This window comes from Marmota monax, unplaced genomic scaffold (genome assembly GCF_021218885.2).
Source record: "Marmota monax isolate L192 unplaced genomic scaffold, Marmota_monax_Labrador192_F-V1.1 WCK01_AAM20220418_F8-fsc00394, whole genome shotgun sequence".
Taxonomy (NCBI): Eukaryota; Metazoa; Chordata; class Mammalia; order Rodentia; family Sciuridae; genus Marmota; species Marmota monax.
Window position 1 is genome coordinate 711,195 of NW_026694845.1, and position 8,745 is coordinate 719,939.

At 47.6% G+C, this 8,745-nt stretch overlaps 1 long non-coding RNA gene across 1 annotated transcript; it reads left to right on the forward strand.

Annotated features, from left to right (window-relative positions):
* Positions 1-3,562: 3,562 nt before the first annotated feature.
* LOC131423485 (uncharacterized) lies at positions 3,563-6,201 on the forward strand. The gene is made up of 2 exons (XR_009225122.1): positions 3,563-5,004; positions 5,729-6,201. It is a non-coding gene; the product is annotated as an uncharacterized LOC131423485 (long non-coding RNA).
* Positions 6,202-8,745: the final 2,544 nt, after the last annotated feature.

Here is an 8,745-nt window from a genome sequence, read left to right on the forward strand (position 1 = left end):
GCAGGGCTTTGCAGGTCCCCTTCTCCCTACTCACTCTGTCGCCTTAGAATGCCCAGTGCCAGTGGGACCCAATGCTGAGGGACAGCTGCGGGGAGAAGGAAAAGCATGGACCCCCGCCCAAGTGGAACAGGGCAACCACCTCCTGGTTTGATGACCTACGACCAGGAAGCTGCACTCCCAGGAGTGGCCACTAGGTGTCACCCCCTGCTTCTAGGCAAGTGCTCTGTTCTGTTCACTAATGACAAAGAATGGTGCAGAGAGAGAATTTTCTTTTTGGAGGCTCAGCATATAGCCTTCTGTGCCTCCTGTGAGCTCCTGTGAGCTCCTGGGTGCTCCCTCTCCCCTCACGCCCAGGCCTTCCTGGCTGGCCTGGATTGCCCAGTTGATCACAGTTTCTCCCCTGCTCCTCTTTCTGTCCACTCAAACTCTGCCTTCTCCAGTCAGCACCACAGTCTGGGATCAGGGAAACTCACAAGAGTGGCTCCGCTTTCCATTTCTGATCAAAAACCTAAAACAGACACACATTCGTGGTCAGCTACCTATCCAGACGTGTCCAGGGCTCACTCTCCAACTCCTTTATACAAGGACTTTGTATCCAATCCTCAGGCCTCCATGCCCCAACCTCACTTTCATTGGCTTTCATTCAAAACAGAAAAGAGAAATAGGTCCTAACTTCTTCATCTTCTCATTACCAAACCCCCAACTGACCAACGCCTGTGTCCATCTTCTTCTCTTCCACTTCTGCCCTGGGTTCCTAGTGGTCCTGGGTCCTTAAGCTCTCTCTACTTTCCTCTGGATGAGGCATCTCCCTCTATCCTGGAGAATTCCCATTAACAGACAGCTAAGCTCTCATTTTAAAAATTTCCCTTTATGCCAAGTGACTCTCTGCAGACCAGCCGGTGTCTGTTTTTTTTTTTGTTTTGTTTTGTTTTGTTTTTTCTTTTGTTTTGTTTTAATCACTGAGCCACATCCCCAGCCCTTTTTATATTTTATTTAGAGACAGAGTCTGGCTGAGTTGCTTAGGGCTTCGCTAAGTTGCTGAGCTGGCTTTGAACTCACTATCCTCCTGCCTCAGCCTCCTGAGCTGCTGGGATTGCAGGCGTGTGCCACCGTCTGTTCTCTTTCGGTACTACATTTCTCCTTTTGCTTCAATACCATCAAAACCTGTCTCCATTAAGTACCTCCTATTGTCAGATCTGGCTGATACCCACCTTGCTCCACAGGGGTGACTTCTTAAGGTCACCTTGATCTCCTTATCACCAGATGCGATGGGCATAAATATTTTAACTTTGTTCCCTTCGCCCCCCACACATGCACCATGACTGTGTGCACCAGCGTGCTTCCCTCTTGTCTTCCACAACACCCTCTTCCTGTCTTAGATTTCTCTGCCTCGGTTTCTTTTGATGGTTCCTCCATTACGTGCATCTAAGCACGAGGCCTGTGTTTTCTCTTTTCCTTGTTTCCTCATTTTCCTAGGTAATCTTACCCATGACTGCTGATCCCTCTCACCTTTTTATGCTGATGCCTCACGGATTTGTATCTTTGATCCAGTCCTATTTGACATCTCACTTGCATCTTCCATGGGTATTTCAACATGAGCATGTCCAGAATGGGGTTTTCCAATTCTCTTCTCCCCCAAACATCTGTCCTCCACTAAGCTACTCCATCTCTGTGAGGAGATTATTGTCCTCCAAGTGGCATAGGCTCCACACCTAGGGATAAGTATTTCCTTCACTTCCTCCTCCATCCCATGGCAAGTCTGATTGTCTCCATCTCCAAAACTCTTTTCAAATCTCTCACTTCTCTCCCTCCTCATTGCTATCCCACGCCTATCATCACTCTGCCAAATGGACTCAAAACATTTATAACTGATCTTCCCTTTTCCACCCTGTCTTCAATCCTGCCCCTAACCTCCTCATACTTGAGATTGAACCCAGGGACACTTAACTGCTGAACTATAGACCCAGCCTATCTATCTATCTATCTATCTATCTATCTATCTATCTATCTATTTAAAGGCAGTCTCTCTACGCTGCCAAAGCTGGCCTCCAACTTGAGATCCTTCTACCTCAGTCTCTTCAATCTGTTTTTGACACAACAGCAACAGTGGTCTTAAAACCAAAGTCCGTGATGGAAATATTCTGTATCCTAGTCTGGGTATATATATATGTTAAAAACTGGAGGTGTGTTTAAGATCTGAACACTTTCCGGTGGGTTATGCCTCAACTAAATGCAAAGCAAACCAAAATACCTAAGATGTGAGTGTCCAAGTTGAAACTCACTAGCAGCTTCTCTCTGCACTCAGAGAAAAAAACCCACTGCTGCAGAATCTGGCCCTGGCCTTTTGCTCCAATCTCATCCCCTATTGTACTTCCCTCTTGCTTGCTACAGCCCAGCTGCCCTGCCTCTCATTCAGTTTCTCCAACATGCCAACAGCTATCTTGCTGGCCCCAGGGCATTTGCTCAGGCTATTCCCTTAGCCCAGAACCCTTCTCGTTCTTAGCATCATTTCCCTCATCTTACCTAGGTAGGCTTGTCCAGACCCCCACATCTAAAGCCTTTCACCCATTTAATCTTTCTGCTCTTAACTCATGGGATTATCACACCATCATAATTGGAACTGTTTCCAATCTCAGGTTCTTGGAACCAGAGTTAAACAGACATTGGACCCAGAAAGAAATGAAGCACAGTCAAGGCTTGATGAGGGGGCTTCTGCCTGAGCCAGAAAGGAGACAATTCTTGCTGGGGGGCAGGAATCCCAGGCTAACTCCAGCAAGGGACAAATGGGTACAGCTTTTGTGGCATGTACAGGCTAGGCAGGAACATGGTCTCTGGATGTCACATGTGGAGGTTGGACTGTGTCAAGCCTCTGCTCTTCTTTATCATATCATGCTATGTGTTGCATGTCTCATGATCGTTGTGACTCTCCACCTGGGGGTGTGCTTCCACTATGCTAATAAGGTAAAGGTAGCTGTGGGTTACTTCAGTGACTACACATGCGTTTGCCCCTCATTACTTTGCCCTTATCACCTGGGAAAGTCATGGGAGTCCCTGATCAGCTCATACTTTTGACAAATACTTTGTTGCATGCATACTGTTATGGGTAAGTGCTACATAGATAGTCAATGCTATGAGTCATAAATTCAAAGAGCAAACAGATCCCATTCACTCTCCTTTTGAATTCCTACAAATCATGATAGAGATGCTTAAGAAGGTCGCCTTCCCTGTAGGAGTCTAAACAATGACTTTCTAAATATCCGAAATAGCCCAGCACAGTGGTGCACACCTGCAATCCCAGGAGCTCTGGAGGCTAAAGCAGGAGGAGCACAAGTTCAAGGCCAGCCTCAGCAACTTAGCCAGGCCCTAAGCAACTTAGAAATACCGTGTCTCTAAATAAAAACTAAAAAGGGCAGAGGATGAGGCTCAGTGGTAAAGCACCCCTGGGTTCAACCCCTGATACCAAGAAAATAAACACAAGCAATCTCTCCACACAAGGTGGAGAAAAAGAGAACACTATGGCCAAAGAAAATGCTTGAGGGGGACTGGGAGGGTACAGGGAGAAAGTCAGAGCTGACAGCAATCCTCACTATTCCACACTGCAAGCCTGGGCAATGCCACCCCCTTGCCAACTACCCCCTCCCTGATCTCACACCCCTCCAAGCTCTCCCCTCCCCGACCCCAGGGACTGCAGTTGACTCCAGCACAGCAGTCTACACCCCAGCCTGGAGTGGGAGAGACGGTGGAGACAGTGTGACCTCCAAGAAGACAATAGGTCTGCTCACAAAGGAGGACAGGCACATGTGGGAAGTTAAACAGCCACAGACCAGAGAAGCACACACACACGCACACTAAGCACAAACAAGCATGTTGTATCTTTTTCACACGGTAAGCTGGAGGCTAGCAACGCAAGCCCCAGAGGACAGGTGTGTCACGCCGAAAATCCTGATGCTGCAGGTGCTTCTCCGGCACCCAGCCCTCTAATATATCCTTTTTTTTTTTTTTTTTTTTTTTGGTGACAAGTCACTTCAACACCAAGGCCCTTCAGAGCAACTTCATTTATTCAAAAGCTCTTCTGAGCAGATCTCTGTTTGCTCCAAGGATCTATCTGCGGTTGACACCTCTTCTGTGGTTATAGAAAGGCGGTCTGAACATCTCTAGGCTAACTCATTCCGGTTGCCAATCATCCAGAGAGCCTGGGCATCCAAGACTCAGCAGCGCCCATGGAAGTCCAGGACGATCTGGGAGAGAAATGACACAGGGGTGGGAAGTGAAGAATCTCCATGGTCAACAATTCATGGTCTAACCCAGCGCCTAGCACTCATCGTCTAACCCAGCACCCAGCACTCATGGCCTAACCCAGCACCCAGCACTCACTGCTCCTATGGATGCATGCACATGTGAAACAACCCAAATGGACAACGAAGGGGATGTGACAAAGAAACAAAATACTGTTTTAGCTTAAAATGCTTTTTCACACTTTTTATTTCTCATTAGTGAGCATTTTAATTTAACGGTCCCCGATTTCCAGCTTCCCTTCCTTCCTATCGCTTCCTTCTGCCAGCTTGTTCTCCGACCCATCGGATTGCTCTTCCCTGGTGTCCCTGTTTTCCAAACTTCGTGCCACCGTTGTTGGTGCTGTTGTTTTTGCAGTGCTGGGCATTGAACACAGGGCCTTGCTCTTCCGCTGAGCTACAACTCCAGCTCCTGCCACTGTTTCTCTGTCACCTCCTGCCATGCCGGTGCCCAATTTCACCTTTTGGATCCTATCCCTCCTTTAGGGCTCCTTCTCTAGCCACCTCCCACTTATCTATAGCCCACTCATCCTTATGGAGACCCTCCTCCCACTGAGGACCTTGACACTCTGCCCTCTGGGCCTGTCTCACCACCGCCCTAGGTCACTAGTATTCTAAAGTTAGAGAGACAGCGAAAGTACCAGAGAGAACCCACTCTATCATCCACACAGCCCTCCAATCCCATCTCTGCCTGGACATGGGACATCAACAGGTGAGTCCCATGCTCACCCTGACCTCAGTCTCTCTTTGTGAGAGGAAAGATTTGAAGAGGGATTCAAAATGTGTCTCCTGGTTCTCATAATTTAGAAACCTTCCCTCAACAGTGCCTCCTGCTGCAGGGTGGTGAGCTTCCTTATGACAGAGACCTCATGGCTCTCATTGGAGTTCCTGCAGCAGACCTGGCTTGCACGTCGACACTCAATACATTTTACCCAACCAGTATCTTGATGGATCCTGGCAGGGCCCTAGGACGCTGACTCTAGGCACAGACCCAAGTCACTGGAGGTGTGAGGAAGCAGAATGGCCTTCCAGGACCACACAGTTAAAGACAGGCCAAGGAAAGGCTAGTTATTAGAAGGAAATATCTAAGAAACACCAGAGGAATGGTTAAGACAAGTTCTTCCATGGACAGATTCAGACCAATGCAAGCTCAACAGCATGTGTTGATCCTTAACCGGAGGCAACTGTGCCCCCCGAGAGACATTTAGCAATGTCTGTGGACATCTTTTCTGGGAGGGAAGATGCTATTGGCATCTACTGGGTAGAAGTCATAGATGCTGCTTAACACCCCAGGATGCACAGAACCATCTCCTACAACAAAGAGTCATCTGGCCCCCGAACGTCACCAGTGCTGTGATGGAAAGACACTCCTGTGTGTATCACACACCCTTCTCCTTCTCCCATCCTGCCTGAATCTTTCTCCCTCCTTCTCCCAGGCCAGCAACACATTCCAGATGATGCTACAGGAATATGGTACAAGGCCACACAGGAGCACCCTGCTGGGAGCCATTAGCCAAGTAGGTATGACAATTTCCTTGCCAGCGTACCCCATGTTGCTTAGTGGAAGGACATTTTGCAGTGACATTGCATGTAGGTGACCTTGCTCAAGGACCAAGGCGGATCCGGGTTTAGGGTGTTCCCGGTTTAGAATAATCTGGGTTTAGGGCGTTCCTGGTTTAGGACTATCCCGGTTTAGGGTGGTTCCAGGTTTAAGGTTACTCCTGCTGGGAATAGGGCGTATCCTGCTGCCTGAGTTCCCCTTGAGTTCTCACAGGATTCAGACAGTATTTTTTGGGAGATAGAAGCCCAGTGGGGGTGGATTTGGGCAGAGAACGTGGATTTCCCCAGAACGTGATTGTAGACGGCTGGTGTGAGTTCGGGAATAAAGAGCTGCTGTTTGAATCTACAAGCTGTGTGGTGGCTCGTGATTGTGTGCCCAGCCAGACTGTGGCAGCACCCAACACAACTTCCTTGTCTTGAAGAAGCAAAATTCAAAATCGAGCTCTAGCTCATCTTTCATAGAACTTCCTCCTTTTGTCTTTTGAATGTCTCCCTGTCATTTTTCTACAATGTGCGTGCGTGCTGTGGGGTGAGGCTGGGTGAGTGGGAAGAAAAAAAATCAGGGTGCCGAACCACCTGAGGAGCATTCGAAACACAAAACATCATGTGATGAAAACCGATTCATGCAACTGTTACGAGGCACCGAGGAGATGGTGCGTCCCCTCTCCACCAGGAAAAAGGGAGGGCCCTTCAGAATCCACTTACAGAGTTGCCTGTTGACAGATGCAAGAGAGAGGCACTAAGAGCTCGGGTGTTCAGAGCTGCTGCCAACAGAAAGAAAGCCAAGTGGGAGAAGATAGCAGCCCTTAGCAGATCCAGTTTGCAGAAGCTGTTTGCACATAACTCTTCAGGAACACAACGTGTGAAGGAGGGCTCCCCTATCAGAGTAAGTGGGAGTCAGGAACACACACAAGGCCACTAATGTGATACCTCGTTCTCTCAGCCATTCTGAGCCTTCACAGAGAGTACAATTCATGTGCTTTAGGATTGCCCCCCGCCCATGTAACTTAAATAGGAATCCTCTTGTTCCTCTTCCTGGTTTTTTTTTTTTTTCATTTTCATCTCTTCTTTTTTTTTTTTTTATTTTTTTTTTTTATTTTTTTTTTTAATTTTTTATTGTTGGCTGTTCAAAACATTACATAGTTCTTGATATATCATATTTCACAATTTGATTCAAGTGGGTTATGAGCTCCCATTTTTACCCCATATACAGATTGCAGAATCACATCAGTTACACATCCATTGATTTACATATTGCCATACTAGTGTCTGTTGTGTTCTGCTGGGGAGGGGAGGGGAGGGGGGATAGTAGAGGATAGGAAAGGCAGCAGAATACAACAGACTCTTCCTGTTTTTCTGCCACCTCTTCTTCCCAATGGCTGAGCTGACTCACCCCGTTTGAATATAAACTTCCACCTTCTCATGGAGTCTTAGGTCACTGAAGCAAATGAAGTACAAGTTGAAGGCTCAATCCTTATACCCCTAGTGCAGGGCACTGATTGGAGCCAGTGCACACTCCAGAGGGGTTTTACAGGGAAGGCTGGAAAGCACTGTTGTGAGAGCAGTCACGATTGAACTTGAAGGAGATGAAGCCTCTCAGAAGCCTAAAGCCATCGTAGGTGGGGTCTGCAGCATTCCTGAGAGAATCAGGAAGCAGGAAACTCAAAATCTTAAGTTTTCTTCTGCTCTACCCCACGTGAAAAAGAGAGAGGCCACTTGGATGCAACGGCCATCAGTTGACTAGGCAACAATTCATCTCAGAAATTGTACTATTTCTGCACCTAATCCTAGTTTTTTATTTTATTCCAGAGGTTCATAGCCACTAAGACTTCAATTTAAAAGAACTAGGAGGGAGACCTGGAAGCTGTATTTTTCTAAAGCATTTCAAAGGGATCTAATGATTGAGAAGACTGGAATTCGTTGAGCCATGAAACTTCCCTCTACAAAATATGGGATTGGGGGGAAGCTATTCCCGGAAATCATGCTTATGTTCTATGCAATTATATTTACCCTGCAGAGAAATGCACCTCCTGAGAGGCGAGCACACACCTGGTTAGGCAATAGCAATTAGGAACTCAGGTGATAGTGAATGAATGGGAAGCCAGGAAGTCAATGTACCTTCACGGCTGAACTTTGAGAAACTGTAGATAGAGCGGCCATGAACTCCCTGCAATTAGTATGTTGGCTCAGCTACAAGGAAGTGACCAGTCTGATATGAACCAACAGATAAGAGGACACCAGAGAAAGAGGGTGTCAAAAGCAGAGAGGAACCAGAATCGGAAAGGCATTCTCTCCCCTTCCACTGGTTATAAGCAGCATCAAAGCCACAGGGGAAGGGAACAGTGGACAATATTGTTATGGATATGAGGTGTCCCCCCACCACAAAGCTGCTATTAATTGCAAGAATATTCAGAGGTAAAAATATTGGATTATGGGAGCTGTGACCGAATCAGTCCATCCTCATGATTGGACTGACTCGGTGGGAGCTGTGGGTTGCTGGGGCATGGCTGGAGGAGGTGAGTCACTGGGGGGCATGTCCTGGAAGGTTGCATCTGCTCTGCAGCCCCTTTGTCCCTGCCCCTCTGCTTCTGAACCCCATCAGGAGCTGAGCAGCTTTCCTCTGCTTGGCCCTTCCCCCAAGATGTGCTCCCTCACCTCAGGCCGTGGAGTTGGTCATCTGTGGACTGAGAACTCTGAAACCATGATCCCCAAGTGAACTTCTCCTCCTCTCAGTTGTTCTTCTTGGGGGTTTTGGTCACAGCAATGAAAAAGCTGACTAAAACAGTAACAGTCCTGGGCTAACTACGTCCCAGGCTTCATGCTTCGTGCTTAACATATAATTATCAGAGCAACCCTGGGAAGTAAAATCTGAGTATTACTCTCATTCTACAGA